This window comes from Canis lupus, chromosome 3 (genome assembly GCF_011100685.1).
Source record: "Canis lupus familiaris isolate Mischka breed German Shepherd chromosome 3, alternate assembly UU_Cfam_GSD_1.0, whole genome shotgun sequence".
Classification (NCBI taxonomy): Eukaryota; Metazoa; Chordata; class Mammalia; order Carnivora; family Canidae; genus Canis; species Canis lupus.
The window spans coordinates 22,443,615-22,469,145 of record NC_049224.1 but is presented as its reverse complement, the minus strand read 5'-3'; the positions used below and the strand labels follow the sequence as shown (position 1 = coordinate 22,469,145).

Below are 25,531 nucleotides of genomic sequence, written 5' to 3'. Positions count from 1 at the left end.
TGTGTCTGAAATCATGATTACTGCTTGACTTTTTATGTAAGCCAATTGACCGTATTTTTATGTAAGCCAATGGATTGAGTTTTCTGTATTTGGAACAAAGAGACTCCTAGACAGAACAGAATAATTAATACTATCATTTATATACTTCTGACTAGGTAAAAATCATTTCCAAATTGTTTTGTGCTAAAAAAAAAAAAAAAGATCCTCCTAAAATTAAACATTTTAAGTTAATTTAAGATGAAATGCATTATTTAGATTAGACTGGTTACACTGATCATAATACCACTTTTAAAAATTTCATGTATTTAGTTTACACTTCATGCATATGTTATACTTTTTAAAAGACTTTGCTTATACTATGCATTTTTTAAATATATCATGATTGTGACCTCCTTAGACAGCAAAAGGTATTTATTCTTCAAAGAATCTCAAAGTCCAAAACATTAGCTTCAAATTCCATAGCTGCTTATTATGCACTTAAAAACTCTCAAAGTCAGTAGTCACATATGAGTTCCATGAGCACCAAAAATATTTTAGTTCTAGGTTTTTGAAAAATTTGTATACATCAGTATAGGTAAGGAACACTGTATATAAAGTTTCGTAAGGCATGCTATTAAAATCTTAGGAAGATGAAATGTGAAGAGATATGGAGAGTAAATTCATAGAAAAGGAAAGATTAGCAAGAGAAGAACAAAATATGTTAAATTTAAAGTCAACACAATGATTTAACAATCATTAATTTAAGCAAGTCTTAGGTGACATGATAACACTTTCTTGGAGAAGTGCTTGAAGAAATATGAGCTGCAACATAACATGGTACTCAAATTCTTGGTCTACTACTTACTGACTTAATAAACGACAAAAAATTTAAGCCCCCTTATTCACATTAAAAAGGGCATAGAGTCCCCACCTCACAAAGTACCTAGCATTTGCTTGCATATCAATTATGGATCTAAAAATTAATATTACTATTATGACGACTAATATTATTGTATAGCAAATTGTCTCAACAGAAATTCCTGTGGATTATTTTGAGAATCTTATAACTCTTCTAGGAAATAACAGTCTGTTAGATAAAGGTTACACATCTTTGTGGGGCACATCTTTATGTTGGAGGTTTATTTGACTCCATCATAGAATTCACAGGGAGTAGAAGCTTTAGTTTAAGTAAAATAAGGTGTTCCAGAAAAATGATGCATTATTTAACAACCACTCAGTGGTGACTTTATAAGTTGATGAAAACTGCTTGGGTATTAATGTGTAGTTGTTGATAAGACCACAGTTTATTATCAACTGGAAGAGTTTTGATATGTGCCATCTGGAACTAATAGATAATAAAAATTACAGTGAAGAGATTACCTCAAAATCTGAAGAATATAGAATATGTATTTGATGAATAGAATAGCAGTGGTTAGAACCATGAAGAAACCATTTAGCAGATGAAATGAATCATTATGTGATATTACCTCTCTCCACTAAAATGGTATTTTAGATGTGAATTGATGACACTTCTATAACAAAAGCACAGTGATGGTAACTCAAGTGTTTGGTACATGAAAATAATTTGAAGAGCACTTAGTGTTATTTGAGCTTATGTTAGACTCCATAATACAAATCACAGGTACTTGGTGTGTTTGAGATCATCATTATGAAAGTAGGAGGTTAAAAGCTATTGATTCTAAACAATATATGTTGGGATAATTTTAAATTCTATTTAAATTTCATACTCTTGCTTTAATTTTCCATTTTTCACCTATTCTCTTCCTTACACTTACCTATTTGGGTAATAATTTACCATGGAATAAACCACCACTTCAAATCACCATTTACTATGTAATTTTATCCATCTGCAATTGCTCAAATGTTATGAATTTGTGATTTATGTATTTCTTTTATGTCTGTATCATGAACTGTGACTGCATAAGTATAACTTTCCCTTCAAGCAGGCTCTTATTGCTGCATCTCATAAGAGAATTAATGGAATATTAACATATGTAAAATCCTAGATTTAAAATTTATAAAATAACTGTGTAAATAAATATACTTTATCAGATATGAAATTAATGCTGGAATATTCTTTTAAGTAGATCTCTTAATTCTTGGAAAACATTTACTTACATAAAAATGAATAAAAATATAAACTAATAACTTAAATTCAGAAAACCTTAACACTAAATAATGTTACACAATATTCAGAGCGTGTGAAAGTGAAAATTTGGTGTGCTTCCAAAATGGTTCAAAACTTGGGATGCCTGTGTAGCTCAGCAGTTGAGTGTCTGCCTTTGGCTCAGGGCTTGATCCCAGAGTTCCAGGATAGAGTCCCACATCAGGCTCTTCCCAGGAAGCCTGCATCTCCCTCTGCCTCTGTCTCTGCCTCTTTTTTGTATGTCTCTCATGAATAAAGTATTATAAATAAATAAATAAATAAATAAATAAATAAATAAATAAATAAATTATCAAAACCATATTTAATATTAGTCTTCTATGTTTTAACCTATGTAATGTTTGTTGCAATGTGCTAATTCAGAAAGTATAAACCAAATTAAATGTTTACCATATTATAACCTAAAATGCAAAGAAAGCAACAATTGGATGTGAACCTTACAGGTATCATTGATCACATTTTATGAAGTATTAATTAAATACATTTGAACACAAATAGCCATATCATTTGATCTCATGATCTTTATAATTATGGAATAAAAAGAAAATGCCTTTTTTAGTTTTCTGTAAATTATTTCCTATTTAACCTCCTTAGGAGCGTACATTTAAAATCCATTAATGTTGTATGGTTTCCTACAGCCTTCTCCAGAATCAAATCTTTAAGTTGAGTCAATAGATGGGCTAATCTATGGCATCAAAACGCCTGTACTTCTTCAAGTACTATTTCAGGCTGTTTTGAGTGAGGTGAGGTGGAAAGGTTAGCAACCTATTATCTTATTATCTTTTACAATACTTTCTTTTTTCCTTCATGAGAAGTGCAATATTGAATTTTGGAAAGAAAAGAATAAGACCATATTAGTATATACTTGAAAAGTAAATAGAAACAATTAATTTTGAAAAAAAAGTGTTGAAAATAAAATCTCATCATTCTAGATGTATACCATGATTGTATTGATTCGTTCATAGTGAATCAATAGTGAATTTATAGTGGAAATTTGATAGACAGTATAGAAAAGATGAGGACATTATGTCCATTTACTTCATAAAAAATGTCCATGTTAATGTTTTCCAAGGAAAAACTATGGCACAAAAATAATGCTTTTATACTCTAAAGAATTTGTAAGGAATCACTATGTTGTATACCTGAAATTAATGTAAGATTGTTTGCCAACTATACTCAAATAATTTTTAAAGGAAAAACGGAAACCTCCATCTATTGTCCAACTGTCTTAGAAATATTTTCTACTAGTTTTGTATATCACCTTCCAGTTTTTGTTTTTTGTTTGGCTTGGTTTGGTTTGGTTTGTTTTACTTTGTTTTAATGCATGGATTTGTAAGGCATTGCCTCTCTCTTGGACAACATAAAGAGCAGGCATATATATATATAATTATAAATTCTTTTATTTCATGGATAAAAAAGAGCGAAGAACTAAGATTTTTACTAGTCATATAAAGAAAAGGAATCTTTGACTATGTGGCTGTATATATTTCTTATTCCTTTTTCTTTTCTTGTTAGCAAGGTATCACTGTAATACCAGCAGCATTTCAGTTGTATAATGGTTTCATCAATCTAGCTAGTTTTGCTAGTTCTAGTGTTAATATTGTTTTCAATTATTCTAATACAAATAACTTTGCAGTAATATTGTGGATTTTTTTCAATTTTCATCCTAAAACTAGAATTATGGAGTGTGAAAAAATAAATATTTAAAATATTTTATCCATACTGCTTTCAGCAATCTGCAAAAATGACACTATTGTTAGCAGAGTATGAAAGTAAGAAAAAAGTGAGAAAAATGATGTTATCTTCATAAGCATGAGAAAGCCTATGGTTGTCTTTATTATAGTTCATGTATGATTAGTGAAGCAGAAAATTTACTGCATGTTATTAAAATTGGTTAGTATTTTTATTTTGTAACATTTCCATTTTTAATATTTGGCTAATTATTATATTTTAGCATTGGTATTTTTCATACATTTGTATTGTGATTTTTCTGTGATATTTCCTATGAAAATCTTCCACTTAATTGTTTATTTCTTTGAGATTTATCTACTTGTAGATTAACTTTTATAATTGTGAAATATTTTGATTTTAAAAAAATATTTATTTCTTCATGACAGACACAGAGAGATGAAGAGACATAGGCAGAGGGATAAGCAGGCTCCCCATGGGAGCTTAATGTGGGACTGGATCCCAGAATCCAGGATCATGACCTGAGCCAAAGGCAGATGCTCAACTACTGAGCCACCCAGGCACTCCTAAAACATTTTGATCTTAAATATAGGCTTTAATTTAATTTAAGAATTTTATTTTCCCAGTAATGCATGATTCAACTAATATTTTCTTCTAGATATTTATTCATTAAATTATTTTTAGATTTTTATTTACTCATATAGAATACATTTGATTTTGATGGAAGAATGTAATCATTTTTTTCTCCCAATAAGTTACTCATTTTTCTTCATATAATTTATAAAAATTATTCCTTTTCTAAAATCACTTTTATCAATATATCTCTAGGCCACGTTGGAAAGCTTGAGTTTAGGCTTATTTGACAAATGTGAAAATGTGGGTGGGAAAACTATGGCCACTGTAACGTTTATCAAGTAGTCTATGATCCTATTCAATCATTTTCCCAGTTATTTTTAGAATTATTTTTAACATGTGTTTTAAATCTAAACGGTAAATAAATTATTTTATCTTTTATTGTGGCCTAAAATATAAAAGAGAAAGTAGACTATTACAATATATAGGAAGTGTTATAATAAAGAGTATAATTTTGAAGGCCATTAGTATAACATCTGGTGTAAGAAATGTGACATTGGGCACGTAGGTGGCTTAGTCAGTTAAGCATCAGGCTTCATCTCTGGTTATGATCCAGGAGTCCCAGGTAGAGCCCCATATCTCACATTTCCTGCCCAGTGGGGAGTCTGCTTTCCCTTCTCCTTCTGCCCCTCCCCTGCTCTTTTCCTTCTCTCACTCTTTTGCTCTCTCTCTACCAATGAAATAAAATTTTTATAAAAAAAGAAATGTGATATTTATTCATGCCGTTGTTACACTGGTGCTATATTTAAAATAGTTATATTTTGACAGTTAAAAGTTGATAATTTGCTTTTATTAATGTTATATTACTGTAAGCCAAATATTTATTAATTTTACCAGATAAGTTTAGGAAAGTATTTTCAATTTTCATAAAATCTGATTTCCAAAGTAACTGAATTTGTATATATTTAAATTAAGAGGAGTTGATATTATTTAAAATATTAAATTATCTAACTCACATATTTACTATTCTTTTCCATGCATTTAAATAAACTTTCAGGATTTGCACTGGTCCCAGCTTTCACCTTAAAGTTATTTATAGGTGTTTTTATTTTGTCATTGCTATTGTTGCTGTTACATATTTTTCAAGAGAGCATTACTGGCAATTTAAACAGGACAATTTTTCATTCTCCCAGACTCTCTTATACATTGTAAGAAATTAACCATCTTGGACATACCCAGTAAATGCCAAGAAAGTTTCTTTTCCCCAACCACTGCAATAGTCAAAAACACCTCATGCCCATTTCTGTTGTCTTAGGGTGAGTCCCTTACATTTAAAAAACACACTACAGCAATTTTTCTCAACTATGATTTAATTTGGGTATTGTCCCATTTAAATCTACCTTTGCAAATTGACCTTTCAATGTGGCTGTTATCTAATTCTAATAGATTTGCAATTAATTATTATGTATTCCAGTTATATTATTCGTCTTCCACATATTATGAAAACTTCAATATTTTATGAAAATTTTATTTCAACTTTTTATTTCAATTTCATATAATTCCCTTGGGCAAAACTCCCCAAACAACAAATAATAGAAAAAAATATGCATTTTTTACATATACATATATGTATTTGGCAGGTATTTAGATTTTGGAATAATTACTTTTATCATGTCCTATTCAAATGACATTGCGACCATGAGGCTGAGGTGGAAATTCTATGACTTTTTAAGGAATAAGAGAGCTAATAGCAGCTTAATAGAGTTAATTATGAAACTAAGAATTTTATATTATCATGTAAAGAACGAATATATATATCAAAAGAGTTGGTTAATAATTTATTGATTAGTTTTTTTTGTAGTAAAAAATTTGTGGTAACGTGACTTTTTATCAGCTATCAATAAAAAAACGAAGTTAAAAAGATTCAATAGATTTAGTTTATTATTTATTCTAGCCAGGTTGAAGTCAAATAAATGTTCCTTACCATTTGGCAATATAAACAATTATGTTTTTCAGAGTGATATTAATTCATCACCATAATTTCTCTCTTTATCAGTAATGTTACTTATTAGAAAGTTCTCAGAATATTATGGTGGCTAATTTGTAGTGAAACATCTTTACAGTTCAAAGCACAGAGATCTGTTTGTTTGGGTGGTTGCTTGGTTTTGTTTGTGGTTGTCTTGGTTTTTCTAAGAAAACCAATGTCTTTACCCTGAAAGGCAGAAAATAATAAGAAAGTATATACACTTAAGAAATTTCCCTATAGCTTTAATTTTTATTTGCTGGATTATTTTTAAGATTGTAAAAATTATCTTCATCAAAAAGCCTTTTATTTGAACACCTCTTTTCTTTTCCTTCTTATCTTCTACCTTGTTGATGTGGTTTATGTCATTGCCAGTTCATATGAGAGAGATCTTGTGGCTCAGAATTTAGTGACAGAAAATGTCTTAGGTGGCCTAAGTATTAGAACACTGGTTTTATACAAATATATATAAATGAACTTATATAAGAACATATTTCATGTTTCTCAAGGTGCAACCAAAATTATAGGGTATTAAATTAAGGGTTCTAGTGTTAGCCCCATGATCTTCAAAGAATAAAATATTCTCTAAAGCTTCAAGGAATTTTTCTACAAAAATATAGAGACAGCTTTGCTCCCTCTTTCCACTCCCCTATTCCCTCAGGTTAAATATGAGAATCTTTTATTGGTATATGTTTTTGGATATACACTATTATTGTTCCATTATTTTTTTTTCATTTTGGTACTAATGAGTACATTTATTTTATAACATCTTAGAAGAGTATATAATAGCATGTATATATGCACATGTGTGTATACCTATATGTATATACGTGTAAAAGTACATAATATAATAGGATATAACAAAATAATCACTATATTTTACACTGGAATATCTTTTAGATCTCTTCCAGTTATATTCATTAAGATTTATTATTTTCCTAATTATGTAAGGACAATGTTTAGAATGAGATATCATATTGTTAAAAATTAATTTGGGAGACAATACCCACATTATAATTATCTTAGCAAAATGACATCTAGTTGATACAGGAGAGCTTGGTTCATGTCTCATGGAGTCGAAGAATGAATCTCGCAGACACAGAAGAGTGAGTAAAGGAATAGAAGTTCATTAAGCAAAGATACAGAGAAAGCTCTCAGGAGTGAGAGGGGTCCCGATAGGGTTGCCACTGAGGGCTTGTAGGGTGGTTGGCTTTTTATTGAGAGCCTAATCTAATTAGAGTCTGATAACTTTTTGTTGGTTACAAGTAGCTGTTATAAGAAGACACCCTCCCTGCCCACATCTTAGGACAGGGTGGTCTGTCTGGTTTCCTTATACCACAGCATTTTTGGATTTTGTGAGCCTGCTTCCATGGACCCTTACCTAGTCCTGCCTAGCCCCGTTTGTCCCTAACTCATAGTGAGTACTAAATAGAGATAGTGACAGAAATAGCACTGGGAGTCCCATAGATAAAAATGTAGTGAAAAGCAGAATTATTCTTGCTAAAGTTAATTACTATTTCCTCAAATACCAATTTAAAAATATATTCCAGGGCATCTTAATAACAATTTTGGAAGTGATATTAAAACATGTTCAACTTTCATAGAACAACTAACGAGAAGAATGGTTCAGGAAAATAACAGATTTTCTATAGTGAATCATTAAAGTCAAAATTTTAATTAATTTAGCTGTACAGGGCGGCCCCGGTGGCGCAGCGGTTTAACGCCACCTGCAGCCCAGGGCCTGATCCTGGAGACCCGGGATGGAGTCCCACATCAGGTTCCCTGCATGGAGCCTGCTTCTCTCTCTGCCTGTGTATTTGCTCTCTCTCTCTCTCTCTCTCTCTCTCTCTCTCTCTCACTGAATAAATAAATAAATAAAAATCTTCAAAAAAATTAGCTGTACAATTGTTGGGCTGAGAGTGACATTAATTTCTCTACAAATGTCTTCTACCCCTTCCATATTTTAATCCTCTTGTTCTTTCTATGTGTGATTTCTTTATTTTCTTTCTCGTTTACAAGTTGGCCTTTACTGTGGGGAAAATTTAGTTTAAATTATAATCAAGCAATTCTCATCAGTGTTCAAGATTATACAAAGTATACTGCTAATGAAGTTGTTGAAAAGTCACTTTTTAAAACTACTTGTAAAATAGTGTAGAGAACCTTTTGTTCATGTATATTTGGTTAAGAAATTCGCTCAAGTAGAATTTTAATATTTTGTTTAATTTCCTTAGGAATCATAGAACACTTAGGATAATGTAGTCTTAAACTCCATTCTCAAGGATCTTAATCCCAGAAAACTGAAACTGATTGCCATAGGCAAGAAATAAGTAAATGGAAAATACAAAACCAGCATCAGCTTTCATAGTTCCACAATTTGGGATATTTTCAGTATATCACATAACATGTGTTCATGCTGAGAACCTACTAGTTGTCATTTAATATAAAGAATGGAGACAAAATCATTGGAACAAAATGCAGAGTTAGAATTATCTCACTAATTTTAACTAGGCTGTATTTAAAATTGTTCTAAAAGTGGCCTGGAAACTACCTTATAAATGGTAAATTTAATAATTATTTTCTAATTTGCACTCATTGTACATACAAGACCTATATAAATAATCCATCTGTAAACATCTTGGAAAATATTTTACTATATAAAAATACACACAAGCTTTAATTAAAAAATTTAAAATACTTTCAAAATATTAATTAATATACCCCTAGAAGTTTTTGTTCTGGCTGTGAGCAGTAAAATGGGAGGAGTTTATTTAAAGGGCATAGAAAGACTTTTTCTAAAGTACCAACATTAAAGAAAAGCTACACATTCATATAATCAATTTTATATAAATTTGAACATTTCTTTTTTCATTTGGGCTTATGATATAATTAATGTCTGTTTCAGGAAATAATAATTTCTATGAAAGTCAAGGTCAAGGTATCAAAGATGCTAAGATTTCTGCCGAAATAAATGCAATCTTTTTTTTTTTTTTCTTGAAAGTGGACTATTATGTTAAAAAGGAATTTTAAAAATGGCCTTTTTCTATGGCCTGGACAAACTTTTCTTGTTTCTAAAAATAATAGTATTGGTATTTCTGTGTGGACTAAGAAAAATGAAAGGTTAGAGAAATATATAAAATGAATTATAAAATCTTATGCCTCTCCATTTAATCCCTTCAGATGTATATCTACTTAAGTATTCTTTCCTTTCCTAAATGATACCTCATATTTCTGCATTTGAGTGTATCTATACCTCTTTATATATATATGAAAATGCTAGTTTTACATATAAATATAGAATCATAAACAGTATGAAGGTCCTTGTTTTTCTAATTTAACAAAAAATATTGGATAAATTTTTATGTCAGAATGTATAATTTTCCCTTTTAAAAAATTCCGTGATCAGCTATATCACTCTATCTACAACATCTGCTAATAAATTGATAAACAATGATGAATTTATAGAGATGTCCAAATAAATTGTTTTCAGCATGATATCATTACACACAACTCAGTGAAGTAATCTCAGTTATCGGCCTTTTTTTTTAAACTTTCAGCTAAAGTTCAACCTGAGGCAAGATGTTCTATATTTCAATGTTGCCTATGTTCACTGCAATTTCAAGAAAATTTCAAAGAAAATATACATCAATAGCAATACATTAAGGTAGTTGAAATAAGATCTCTTGAGAAGTGGTTGGCTATGACGGGGGTGAAGGGTATTGGAATCTATTAGCAAAATCTGTAAAGGTATAAACAAATGTCTTATGCCTATTTCAGTGACATTCAAATGATATACCCTATGTAGAATTGCACAGGAGAGTGTTTTTCTTAATTTCATCTCAGCAGTAAAAATCTATGCCACAAAAGTACAAATCTTTCTTTGAAAGTGTGCAGTTCAAATTAATAACTTAGGGTGAAATGAATCTCCATCCTAAACTATCACAGAGGAAAGGATCAAACTCTGATATTTTTTAGAGTTAATTTTAAGCTAAATTATTTCCTTTGTTTTGCTATTTAGAAATAAAAGTTGACATTATAGAGAGAAACAGAGATCACATTCCTCTTTGAACTTCTATAAAGTGATTTTTACCACTCATTTTATATTTAACATCATGTCTCAGACTGTTTAATTAGGATTAATCATTTAACTATATGGGATTCATATTATATTATTAGAATAAAAATAACCACTGATTTTTTTTATTTAGAATGCCAGAAACAAAGGCATCTTGAAGGGCAGAATAGAGTAAATGGCAACATAGTGGGAAAAGTTGAAAATATTTTGATAGGAAAGTACATATATTTTTCTTTTACTTTTATCCTTCTCTTTTACTTCAGGAAATAAAGTATATAAAGCACACAATGAAAGATACATCAACGATAGAGGAAATAGAAACAAAGCGCTTAATCACAGTATTATAATAATAGTATAATTTTATACCTACGTCATGAGAAATTGGAAGCTGGAAATCTGGCAAAGGCTTCCAGTTAATGGACCAATTTTCTATAGCTGAAGTGGTCTTAAAAATGCATTTATTAAATATTTACAAATATATGGTTTTCCTGGAAAGAGTCTTTGTTTCTGGTAATTAATCTTTAAATATATACATATGATAAAATATCATTTTTCCCAGTACTTTTCATTCTCCTTCCTTCTACAGAAGACTTCTGACTTCACTCATTTATTGTCTCCTCCCTCCTAGTCACTCAAAAAATTCTACCATTTCTTTGTCAGTTACTTGCACATTTTTGATTTCCTTCTACGGAAGACTTCTGACTTCACTCATTTATTGTCTCCTCCCTCCTAGTCACTCAAAAAATTCTACCATTCTTTGTCAGTTACTTGCACATTTTTGATATCCAGGCAGTAGGAAGAGTTTATATGGCAGCTAAAAGTTGCATTAAAGCTATAATTTAGAATGAATTCTGAGAAATTTTAAAAAGACTCACAGGAATAGTTGTAAATATGAAAAAGTTGTTGGTAGACAAATTGTTGTGAGAGATTATGAATATTACCCTCTTATTATCTAAACAAAAGAACAGAGTACTTTTTTTTTTTCCCCTAAACTGCCTTCTGGTAGTAGTTGGGATATGTTTATAACCAAGTGCTATTTGACACTAAATAAAGACATTCAGGCTTCCTATGTTCAATAGGAAATATATCTGTGCATATATTTGTGTATAAGTATTCTTGCCATATCAGTGTTCATTTTTATCTATCTATATATTCACATACGTAACTATCTATATTTCATATCAGGTTTTGAACTTTGTTAAAGTTTATAGAAGGTCTACTTTATTGGATTATAACTATAAAATAATTATTTCCAGGTTTGCAAAATAACAACAAAAAGTGTAATGCATGTTTACAAAGTATTCACTATAAATCAGGTTTTTAATTACTTTTAATTTTTAAAGTAATAACTAAGATGAATCACATTGATTGTTTTACGGGTGTTGAACCAGCCTTGTGTCCCAGGGATAAATCCCACTTGGTCATGGTGAATAACTTTCTTAATGTACTGTTGGATCCTATTGGCCAGTATCTTGTTGAGAAACAATCAATGTGATTCATCATATCAGCAAGAGAAAAACCAAAACCATATGATCCTCTCATTAGATGCAAAGAAAGCATTTGACAAAATACAGCATCCATTTCTGATCAAAACTCTTCAGAGTGTAGGCATAGAGGGAACTTTCCTCAACATCTTAAAAGCCATCTATGAAAAGCCCACAGCAAATATCATTCTCAATGGGGAAGCACTGGGAGCCTTTCCCCTAAGATCAGGAACAAGACAGGGATGTCCACTCTCACTACTACTATTCAACATAGTACTGGAAGTCCTAGCCTCAGCAATCAGACAACAAAAAGACATTAAAGGCATTCAAATTGGCAAAGAAGAAGTCAAACTCTCCCTCTTCGCCGATGACATGATACTCTACGTAGAAAACCCAAAAGCCTCCACCCCAAGATTGCTAGAACTCATACAGCAATTCGGTAGCGTGGCAGGATACAAAATCAATGCCCAGAAATCAGTGGCATTTCTATACACTAACAATGGGACTGAAGAAAGAGAAATTAAGGAGTCAATCCCATTTACAATTGCACCCAAAAGCATAAGATACCTAGGAATAAACCTAACCAAAGAGGTAAAGGATCTATACCCTAAAAACTATAGAACACTTCTGAAAGAAATTGAGGAAGACACAAAGAGATGCTCATGGATTGGCAGAATTAATATTGTGAAAATGTCAATGTTACCCAGGGCAATGTACATGTTTAATGCAATCCCTATCAAAATACCATGGACTTTCTTCAGAGAGTTAGAACAAATTATTTTAAGATTTGTGTGGAATCAGAAAAGACCCCGAATAGCCAGGGGAATTTTAAAAAAGAAAACCATAGCTGGGGGCATCACAATGCCAGATTTCGGGTTGTACTACAAAGCTGTGGTCATCAAGACAGTGTGGTACTGGCACAAAAACAGACACATAGATCAATGGAACAGAAGAGAGAATCCAGAAGTGGACCCTCAACTTTATGGTCAACTAATATTCGATAAAGGAGGAAAGACTATCCATTGGAAGAAAGACAGTCTCTTCAATGAATAGTGCTGGAAAATTGGACATCCACATGCAGAAGAATGAAACTAGACCACTCTCTTTCACCATACACAAAGATAAACTCAAAATGGATGAAAGATCTAAATGTGAGACAAGATTCCATCAAAATCCTAGAGAAGAACACAGGCAACACCCTTTTTGAACTCAGCCACAGTAACTTCTTGCAAGATACATCCACGAAGGCAAAAGAAACAAAAGCAAAAATGAACTATTGGGACTTCATCAAGATAAGAAGCTTTTGCACAGCAAAGGATACAGTCAACAAAACTTAAAGACAACCTACGGAATGGGAGAAGATATTTGCAAATGACATATCAGATAAAGGGCTAGTTTCCAAGATCTATAAAGAACTTATTAAACTCAACACCAAAGAAACAAACAATCCAATCATGAAATGGGCAAAAGACATGAAGAGAAATCTCACAGAGGAAGACATAGACATGGCCAACATGCACATGAGAAAATGCTCTGCATCACTTGCCATCAGGGAAATACAAATCAAAACCACAATGAGATACCACCTAACACCAGTGAGAATGGGGAAAATTAACAAGGTAGGAAACCACAAATGTTGGAGAGGATGCGGAGAAAAGGGAACCCTCTTACACTGTTGGTGGGAATGTGAACTGGTGCAGCCACTCTGGAAAACTGTGTGGAGCTTCCTCAAAGAGTTAAAAATAGACCTGCCCTACGACCCAGCAATTGCACTGTTGGGGATTTACCCCAAAGATACAGATGCAATGAAACGCAGGGACACCTGCACCCCAATGTTTATAGCAGCAATGGCCACAATAGCCAAGCTGTGGAAGGAGCCTCGGTGTCCACTGAAAGATGAATGGATAAAGAAGATGTGGTTTATGTATACAATGGAATATTACTCAGCTATTAGAAATGACAAATACCCACCATTTGCTTCAACGTGGATGGAACTGGAGGGTATTATGCTGAGTGAAGTAAGTCAGTTGGAGAAGGACAAACATTATATGTTCTCATTCATTTGGGGAATGTAAATAATAGTGAAAGGGAATATAAGGGAAGGGAGAAGAAATGTGTGGGAAATATCAGAAAGGGAGACAGAACGTAAAGACTGCTAACTCTGGGAAACGAACTAGGGATGGTAGAAGGGGAGGAGGGCGGGGGGTGGGAGTGAATGGGTGATGGGCACTGGGGGTTATTCTGTATGTTAGTAAATTGAACACCAATAAAAAATAAATTAAAAAAGAAGAAAATAAGTTATAGCTTAAAAAAGGTAATAACTAAGAATATTACTCCCATTTTATTTGCTCAGTATGAAACAACTAGTAAGTAGATTAAAAAGGATTTGAAATAATATATTTTCTATTCTGAGGCCATTTCTACATGATTTCCTTGAGCAATACAGAATATTGCTAAAAACAATATTTTGTTTTCCTTCAAGGATTATGGTCTCCCGGTGGAAAATATATATATAATTTAACTTCCCAAATAAAATATAATTTCCTTGAGAGAAGATCATAAACTAAATGGATTTTCATTATAGACAAAACATCTAAGCAAGCAAAAATAGAATGGGTAATTGATTAGGTCACTGTCCTAAAAACATACTGTGTAGGTATGCTTTTATTATTCACAGCTTCTTGATTCATAGTCAACATAATTTTGAATTTCATTTATAAAGGGAAATATGAGAAAACTTTAATGTTATATGTATACTGTTAAAATCAATTCCTACCACTTTTTTTCTCCACAAAGAAACTAAGATTTGCAAAATTTAAGTAATAAGTAATCACCATTTATTTGCTGCTATGAAAACTAACTAAAAGGGTAATATTTTTGACCTTTTAAAATATCAAATCATACCAATGCATTTTTTCTAACCTTTCAAAAATCAAATTTGTCACACTATAGTTGAGAGATAACAGAACTATAATTTCAGTTGCATTTATTGTACACGCTGCATTTCATTTCAAGAGAAAATTAGCCTACGTGGGAGTAAACACTGCCTACTGCCACCCTAACTTTAACCTCTTTTGATATTTTCATCAATCTGTTAATTATTATTCATCAAAAGTTCTACATGATTAGAGACGAGAAAAATAGGGCCAGAGAACCCACAACAGTAGCAAAAGAGACAATAGCCATAAGATCACCAGCTGTTGCCACCCCTGCTATAATTGATATTTATAATTTTGAAAATAACAGAGCAGCTTATAAAAAAGTGCAGAGATGTAACTGTGGTGGATTTTGTGTGTGCAGGGGGAAGTAAGGATTTTTGGTTTTAAAAGAGGGCTGACGCTCCTTAGATTTGAAAAATTGGTTGGTTTTTAGATGTGAAAAATGGGTAAACCATGGATGCAGTACAAAAAGAGAGAACAAATTATTAAGGTGTACCACCTTAAATTAAAAGCCTTCATTAGGTTTGTTTGTCTCTTTTACTACAGAACCTAGCCCGAATGGCATCAACCAAGAAATGTTAATATATTCAAGAAAGTATAACAAAAAGCTCTTATTTTATCTACATAGCATACATTTTTTGCTGTTTTCTTATTTTTTTATTTTTTTAAAGATTTTATTTATTTATTCATGAGAGATACAGAGAAAGAGAGGCAGAGACACAGGCAGAGGCAGAAGCAGGCTCCATGCAGGGAGCCTGATGTAGAACTCAATCCTGGGTCTCCAGGACATCCTGGGCCTAAGGGAGGTGCTCAACTGCTGAACTACCCAGGCGTCTCTGTTGTTTTTTTGTTCATTTGTTTTTAATTTTATTAAATTTATTAAATTCAATTAAATGTATTCCTAAGAGACACAGAGAGAGAGGCAGAGACATAGGCAGAGGGAGAACCAGGCTCCCTTCTGGGAGCCTGATGCGGGACTTGATTCCAGGACTCCAGGATCATGACCTAGACCAAGAGGAGACACTCAACCACTGAGCCACCTGGGAGTCCTTGATGTTATTTTTTAAGATTTATTTATTTATTTGTGTGTGTGTGTGTGTGTGTGTGTGTGTGTGTGAAAGAGAGAAAGAGAGAGTGCACAGAAGCGAGGGGCAGAGGGAGAAGGAAAGAGAAACTTAAGCAGATTCTGTGCTAGTACAGAGCACAATGTGGGGCTCCATCTCACAACCCTGAGATCTGGATCTGAGCACAGACCAAAAGTCAAGCACTTAAGTAACTGTGTCCCCCAGGTGTCCAACTTGATCTTTTTGAGGCGTATTTTCAAGTCTTTTTAAATCTTAAGTGGTCTCTACCTTATGGCTATTTTAACCCCTCTAAAATGATAGGAATCTTTGGGAGTATCTAAATGCCCCATTAATGCAACAATATTTCTCCAATCTGAGTAGTAAATTTGAACTTTTAGCCCTGGGAGATCTCAGAAAATTCCCAGCTTCTTAACTGTCCTTTCTATGGTAGTTGTTTTTTGCCTGGCTTTTTAAGTTCCACCTGGTGTAACCAAGATTAGTGTTTAGCCAAACACAGAAAGGACTTTTAAGCAGGTTTTTGGAGTTCTTTTTTGCATAGTTCCTTTTTCTCAGTACTCTGTCCAGCAAATTATAGCTACCACACTCTCCCTTAAATTAGGTTTAGGTCTCCTCACATCACCAAAATTATTAGACTCTTCTTGGGTCTTCCTCCCTTTGCTATAGCCAGTCAATTATCTTCAAGCAGAAAGTCTGAGTGATGGTAAGGGTTCATCTCATTGATGTTCCTCCCTTCAAAGATCAATCTTGCATTGGCTGTATCAAATATCTAAATGAAATGGTTACATATATTTTATTCAATTTTCTAGTTGTTTCATGTGGAAATTCAAATCTTATACAATTACTGTTTCATAGGCCAAAATTGCATAAATTTTACTCTTCTACTTCATCAACCACAGAATCTAGCAATTGTTATTGAGGAGAAACCTGCCCATTGCCTTGGCCCCTAAGTATCCCAATGAATCTCCTGGGCTTCTTTAGTCTTAACAATTGTTCTTCATAGCTCTTATAGTCCCAAGGTTCCAGCCTTCTGCTAGCATTCTGACAAACTCACAGGGAGTAAAAAGAGCTGCAGAAATCGGACAAACTCAGATTTTTTCCTTTCTTTGGTGTCTTAATCCTTCCAGTTCTCATGACCTACATAACTCTCCAGCTTCAAATGCCTGAATTTTATGTAAATGTTCTAGCTATTTTTCTCTAAACACTAGTCCTCCATTAGCTGCTCAATCTCACTTGGAAACAGTGGTTCTTACTTGCATTTTCAAAAAAAGTTTATCTTCCCCTATAATTGTTAAAACCAAATCTACCTTCTATACACTGTTGGACTTATATTATAAATCTGTATTATGGTTATGCAATCTGTCTGTTCAAAAGCTTTTACAAAAGACTATGCTAAAGAGCAGCACACACACAGTCCCCCCTCCTCTCTCTCTTTTATATACACATAGACAAAATGTTTTTATACAAACCTATGGAAAATATTGTGTATACACTGAATGGGTAATAACAACAGGTATGAAGATAGTTTATATTCTTATACTTGTGTGAATTTGAAAATATAAGTAATTACTTAACATGATATATATGTTATTATATGCATCTTTATTATTTTATTATTTAACTTTTTACAAGAAGCATGTTATCTTTTTAAGATTTTATTTATTTATTCATGAGAGACACAAAGAAAAGCAGAGACATAGACAGAGACTGAAGCAGGCTCCATATGGGGATCCTGATCCTCGGGATCAGGACTCCAGGGACTCAATTCCAGGACTCCAGGATCACACCCTAAGCTAAAGGCAGACGTCCAACCACTGAGCCACCCAGCTGCCCCTCATTCCTCTGCCAATTTTTTTAAGATTCTATTTATTTATTCATGAGAGACACACAGAGAGAGGCAGAGATAGAGGTAGAGGGAGATGCAGGCTCCCTGGGAAGAGCCTCATGTGGGACTCCATCCCAGGACTCCAGGTTCATGCCCTTAGCCAAAGGCATATGCTCAACCACTGAGCCACCCAGGCATCCCAAGAAGCACATTATCTTATTAAATATCTGTTTTTCTTTAAAATCCAGTAAATTACATTAAATTGCAAATAATAAATAGCTACCCTATAACCTGTGGACGAATTTTAAGCTTCAAGAAGTGTCACCCAATGACAACTTTGTGCCTGGGTAGTTGATTCTCGAGTTTCACCTCTGATACCACTCTCTGCCTCTCACTTTGCACTCTGGCAAACTACAAATAATTCTAAAGTCTTGCATTAGCATGTGAATTACTTGCCATTGTTGTGCTCTATTCTAAGTTCTTTTATATGTTCAAAACCCATCCCTGATTAAACTAAAGTTTTCTTCCCATGGCATTAAGTCTGTGCCACTTTTAGAAAACTTATTGCTGGAAACCTATCAGATTATTTTTCCTCACATGTGTTTCAGCTATTCAATGTGAGTTAACAGTGGAGAATTTTTCTTTTCATAGCTGAAAATCACTGCTTAGTCTCATCTCCTGCACATATTAGGGAGGTAGTGGCATGGGATTTAGTTAACTTACAACAGTCAACACCTTAGTAATTCCTATGTAAATAATATCCCGCTCTGATGGTAAAAAAAAAAAAAGAAATTACATATGGAAAAAATTAATTAGACTTGGTATGAAGATAGAGTCCTGACTCCCACTCACTTGACAGAAGAACAACCTCTAATATATAAAATTATATTGGTATGTGGTAATTTATTTTCATAAATTCTTACTTTCCTCTCAGATATGATTTAGATACTGTGAAGAATAGAGTCTCAAGATTCCATTAAGCATTCATTATAATGGAATCATGCATTTCTTTAAAAACCACTCAAATATAATTATGGTAAAAATTGGGAAATTGAAAAAAGTAATTATACTAACATAATTACTTTGACATGATCATATCACATTTGAGGAAATACAGACTCTTTATGAAATAATAATTTGTATGGTGTTTTTATTTTCTGAATAAATTAGTAGTTTATATAGAACGGGAATTACTTATATATTTTGAAGCCAGTGCTTGTCATCAACACAGTCTATATACTCCCCTGAACAGCAATCACATTATGCAATTTTAAATAAATTGTAGTGTAATTAGTTTTTTGCCTAGCTAAGGATTCAGTTTAGAAAATACCTGTTCTAGCCACTGCCAAGGACCTTGGTCATATAATTTACCTAATATTCCAAAGTATTTGAAATTTTAGGAATCTAAGGCTTATGTCCAAACTCATTGTATTGATAAACACCTTTAGAAAGTATTATTTTAACATATCCCACCTTAGGGAGTCAACAGGATCAGAAAGAAAATCAAAAGAGAAATGTGCTATTATTACTTGTTTAAACTTCTAAGTAGTCTAAACATATTTAATATTGGAAAAAAGCAATTTTTTCTTTCATTAAGCAAAATACAAGGCAAATTCATAAAATAAACATCTTATTGTAACTGAAGAAAGATGTAACTTAGTGCAATTATAAGATTACAGTAAAAATTGGAAATCTGGAATATTAGACCACAGGTTCCTAACACACATTAGCATTTTTATATTGTATAGTTGTCTATGTATACCAATTTTATATATATAATATATAATTATGTCCTTATATATTACATAATTGTATACTTATAAACATATTTAAATATGTATATGTGCATACATTTAGACATACTTTATGTGTGTGTGTGTGTGTGTGTGCTCATGAGGTGTAAAATGCTTTATGCTAGGAAGATTTGAAAATATATCATAGAATATAGAATAATTGGGCTTGGATGAGGGGCAGAAGAATTTTAGTTTTGAACATAGGCTGGTCAGAGGGCTCATTTTTGAGCAAAGACTGAGTGATGTCAAGGAATGAGATATTAAAGGAATATATAAAAGAGTGTTATACAAAGTAGAAAGCCTTCCTTAGAAGAACACTATAAAAATAATGTCACTGAGACAAGAATTTGCTCAGCACATTCCACAAAAATACTTAATCTGTATAAAAAATGATTATTTCACCTGCAAAAGTTTTCTGTTCCTCTATGTGTCCAGGTCATTTTCTCTTTAGCTACATTTTTTGTTTACTTTTACCAAAGTCTAACTTCTTTTAGTCTCTTAATTTTCCAAAAAAAGTAGGCTGTATTAATTGATCCTCAGATCACCACATTCAAAGGTGTACAAGTATTAAACTCCATTTCCTAATATCTACAATCTACTTTAACTTCAATCTCATCAGAGATCTGTCGACTCTTTTATTTTACCTTCAAGTGTCTAAACTACACTTTACTTACAAGGAGAATAAGCACATCAACTGATGTTTCTAATCAATCCTATGATTTTAGACAAGTCAATTCATATCACTGAATGTAACTCATGGCATTTTCATAAGGGAAACCAAAAGACAAAAATTCAAGATTAAAGTCATATGTTTTCATTGTTTTAATCATTAGGACAGTTGGATATAGAGGCATCATATAAAAACAAAAATGGCTAAGCAGGAAGATTTTACTTAAATAAGAAAGTTTTGCTATTTTACAACATGTAACTGTTATGGGCTATATATAACTGTTTGTATCATAACTGTAATGGACAGTGAATGCCTAATGCATATGCCAAGCCTTGAGACAATATATATTATCGTCTATGATAACAGGTAGTCTTTTCAAATCACACTTTATTCTCCAACTACCAAACTAACTTTCTTCATATTGCAGCCCTGTTCCTTAGATGAGTTGCTTTTCCTTAATTCTTCTAATTAGCTCTTAAACTCACTCCATTCATGCTCTTCCTCCAACAGTCCACCAAACTGACTCTTGTCTATCACTATGGATAGATAGATGATAGATAGGTAGATAGATAGATAGATAGATAGATAGACATATAGATACAGATGTAAAATGAGATGTAAAGATGAGATGAAATTAAATGATGGACAAAACAAAATTTAGTAAAATTTGGTTAAAATGATTATTGGAACTGTCTCCTTGAGTAGGTGACAGATAATGGGTTTTGCCGCATGAAATGAGGAGTTGGCCTTGGCTAGACGCATTATCAGTTTATTCATAAGAACAAAAGGAAAGCATAGCTTATGGTCCCAGATGAAAGTAGTTTTGTAGTTCTTCTGGTGACAATGGGTGAGATCTCATTTGACTGTTTATATTTTCTCAGATAAATAGAATGTGATGAGCAGCTGGGGGGGGGTGGAGATTGTATAAGAGACATTGAAAGTTTGAAGAACAAAGTGAAGTGGTGATAAACTCATCAAGAAGCATAGAAAAGTGAATAGTTTAAAAAATAAAGTGTAATTTCTGAGCACCATCGAGGTCTCATTGAGGGTTTATAATCATGGATTTAAAATGAGACCAGTCAGCAAAGATCTGTGACTTTCTTAAGCCACAAATGTCTATATGGGTATAGGCATGAGGGTACAAGTAAAATGGATTTGGTTAAAATTTTAAATGAATAATTCGTACCAATGTCTAAAACCATAAGAGTAATAGCTAAAACGAAATTGTACTTACTGAGACTTTTTCCTAAGCCTTTACCTATATAATTTTTTTAAACTTCAAAACAACCATATAAGATTGATGCCATCATTTCCTTCCATTTCACATGAAGAAAATGAGACACGGAAGTGTTAATAAACTTGCCCAAACCACACAGATAATACTGGCAGAGCTGGAATATGAATCCATGTAGGTTGACTCTGACACTCATAACTTTTAAACTGTAAGTTATGCTGCCTATTTTCATATTATTCTACTGCCTTATCTTTTGTCAACTGTTTCCTCAACATCAAATTTCTAGGAAAAAATAGTACTGCAATTTTAGAGTTGTTAAAAATTAACATTATGAATCTGTGTTACATATGGTGAACACAAAGATTGCTTACTTTTGGTAACGATCTTTTGTTAAACTCAGTGACTCCTTTTCAATATTTTTGCCAGAAAGTTTGGGAAAGAGTAAGATTTCAGTAACAATTGCTAAAATTTTATAAAGAGTCATCGAATTTTATTAAATCACAATTTTCAAGGAAAATCCTACAACATATTGTTAACATACTGATTTTGTAGGTACATTTACTCAACTAGGTTGTTCCACCTCAATTTATTTTTATTATTTTATCTTCCTAACATTGGAGCATCTTAGAATTCAGTACTTGAAACTCTTCTCTTTTTATCTTTACTTCATCCCCAGGTGACCCCATTAAATTTAAATCAATGTCTTTAAATATCACCTATATTAGTTAATCAGGTGTATTAAGTCCCAATTTAAATGGTCTAATACAACAAATGTTTATTTTTCTTTCTCATCTAACATGTGCAATGTAGGTTGATAGACTGTGCTCACAATAGATACTCAGACAGGCTGGTCTGGATTCACCATTATGAGGAGCCAACATCTCAGAATGAAGTTCTAAGGTATGCGTGAACATGGGAAGATAACTTGGAGAATCATTGCTGACCCTTGAATGTTTCCAATCAATATGACAGACACTTTTTCTCTTCACATTTTGTTGGCTAACAGACATCATGTGGACATACCTAAACAAAGTCAACAGAGGTATTTTTATCCTTTGTATTTGGGGAGAGGAGGATAACTGGAAATATTGGTGAATATTAGTAATGCTTATTATATCCATCTAAATACTAATAATTTATGAATTTATATCTTTGGGCTTGACTTCTGTAAACTAGCTACACAAGATTTCCAGTTGTGTATCTAATTGACAATTGAGTTTAAACATAGCCAAAACCAAATGACTGACTTACCTTTTATATCTGTTCATCCCATGTTCTTCTAAGTCTCCATTCTTACTATTGCTCAGACCAAGGAGATCTATGAGTGCTCCACATCTTTCAATTTTTTCTCACACTGCATATCCAATCCATTATACTGTTGAATCTATCTTCAAAATATAATAAGAATTTAATTGATTATCACACCACCACTACTAGTTACTCTAATTCAAACCATGTTCATCTCAACTGCAGCCAAAGTAATCTTTGGAAAGCATAGCAATGGTTCCACATTAAACACAAAGTAAAAGCTAAAGACCCTTACTTTTCTTATACAATGCCTACTTGCAACTATAGTTTCATCACATGTATTTTAACAATTTATTATTTTTTTAAAAATTTTCCTCACTCCTTTCCAGCCACACCAGTTTTCCTGCATTTTCTTTTATACATATGTCATACCCCTATCTTGAGACTGTTGAATTATTTTGTTCTCTCTACCTATAGTAACTTTACAGAGGGTAATTTTACAGTCACTACCTTAACCAAATGATTAAGGTTAAAATAATCAATAAGTTGTGTTGATAGCATGTATCCCTTACTAAGAACAATGAAAAAAGTATTTTGCATATGCAGTACTCTTCCTCCAAAAATCCATAATTCCAGTATAACAATGAGGAAATATTAGGCAAATCCAAATTGAAGAAAATTCTACAAAATGCCTGTCCTGTACTTTACAAAAGTACAAAAACCATTAAAAATGTCTGAATAATAGATTGATAGACTGATTATCCAAATGATTTAGAAGCAGTATGTTTATGTTCAGATAATCTGAATTTTTTTTTTTAATTGTAGATACCAGATTGTGGGGAGACCTGGGATTGATTGATTCACTCATTCATTTTGAAATATTTTATTTATTTATTCATGAGAGACACACAGAGAGAAGCAGAGACATAGGCAGAGGGAGAAGCGGGCTCCCTGTGGGGAACCCAGTGTGGGACTCCATCCCCAGACCCCAGGATAATGCCCTGAGCCAAAGGCAGATGCTTAACTGACTGAGCCACTCAGGCACCTGATAATCTGAAATTATTATTTAAACAAGAATGGCATATATGTTTTATAGATGCATTACATGTATCACACTAAACCATTTATTTATAAATAGATATGTCTCTATAGGGTATGTTAAGTACAACATTCAGGCACTTTATGTTAAATTGACTAAAAGGAGAAAATAATTGTACATTCCTAATATAAATAGATATAATGAGTTGATTTGATTTCTACTTTAACCTTTTTTCAAGTACTTCTCTACCCATTTCTCCATTATTTCAAAAATGATCCCAATGCTTATTCAGAAATCCCTTCTTGTTTTTTTCCTTTCTTTTGATATGAAGTCATAGAGTCTCAATTTTTCTTCAGATATTATATGGTAGTTTACTTGATTGTAAAATATTTGGGATATTGTAACTTGATTCTGACATTTGAAGGTCAATGACAATATTTATGAAATTTTTGCTTAGTGAACACTGGAGTCATAAAAAAAAATATTTTATGGAGTGTGGAGAATGCATGGGAACAAGAGGGATACCTGCCCTGAACAAAGAACTATCTATTATTTAGTGAACTGCACTTAACAAAGTGCCAACATTATATTACCAATAAGCAAGCATGATTAACTTTCAGTGATTATGTATTTTATAGGTGGTAAAATATTTCTGTCCTCTGTGCAAAGACAAGATTCTCAAAACAGTTACCCTCCAGGTAAGAGAGGAGTGAACTTGGATAGATGAGCTACATTCTATATATTTAGTTAAAAGTTACTTACATTTTATGGCATTACATATTAGAAAATTGAAATTTAAAGTACCTGGTATTACTATGCCATTATAATCAATTGCATTAAGATTATTTCTCTCTCTCTCTCAAAAAAAAAGATTATTTCTCTCATATGAGAATCAGAAAAAGTCACTTGTTACTGATCAGGCACTTTGGTAGGTATTTCAAAGTAGGATTAGAAGGAGAATAACTTACCTTCAGCTTAAGGTTACTTTCTTTACATTCATCTGAGAAGCACTGAGAGATATCATGCACTCAGTCCTCAGTGCAAGGGCTTGGTGACAAAAAGATGAAAAAAATACAGCCACTACTTTGAATTAGCTTCTGTTATCCTGGAGCCACAGATAATATGAACAAACTATATAATAGAATATGATCAATTAATACTTCCAGCTTTGGCAGTTGAATATACCCATCAAAGAAACTATTAATATTACAAAAGGGAGTGAAGACAATGTATGCACAAAAACTTGAGAAGGGGTAAAAAAAAAAAAAAGAGAGAGAGAGAGAGAGAGAAACACAGGAAAACAAGTTTCAAAGGAGGGCCAAAAGCTGATTGGCCAAGAATGAACCATATGATTTATCAGTATGAAGGTCACTGTTGACCTAGCCAAGAGCTGTTTGGGTAAAATAATAAAGTTACTGACTCAGGACGCCTGGGTGGCTCAGTGATTGAGCATCTGCCTTTGGCTCAGGGAGTGATCCCGGAGTTCCTGGATCAAGTCCCACATCGGGCTCCCCATGGGGAGCCTGCTTCTCTCTCTGCCCGTGTCTCTGCCTCTCTCTCTCTGTGTTTCTCATGAATAAATAAATAAAATGTATATTAAAAAAAATAGGGACGCCTGGGTGGCTCAGCAGTTAAAGTGCCTGCCTTTGGCCCAGGGCGTGATCCTGGAGTCCCGGGATCGAGTTCCACATCAGGC

General features: G+C 32.7%; 1 long non-coding RNA gene across 2 annotated transcripts in view; it reads right to left on the bottom strand.

The window, feature by feature from the left end:
• Positions 1-24,990, bottom strand: part of LOC111095151 — an 84,040-nt gene extending 59,050 nt beyond the window's left edge. The window contains exons 1-2 of one of the 2 annotated variants that reach the window (XR_005356778.1): positions 24,804-24,990; positions 22,800-22,932 (exon numbers count right to left, since the gene is read on the bottom strand). This is a non-coding gene — a long non-coding RNA (uncharacterized LOC111095151). Of the gene's footprint in view, positions 1-22,799; positions 22,937-24,803 lie in introns of both variants that reach the window. The other variant, XR_005356777.1, reaches the window with a different exon arrangement.
• Between the last annotated feature and the right edge of the window lie 541 nt (positions 24,991-25,531).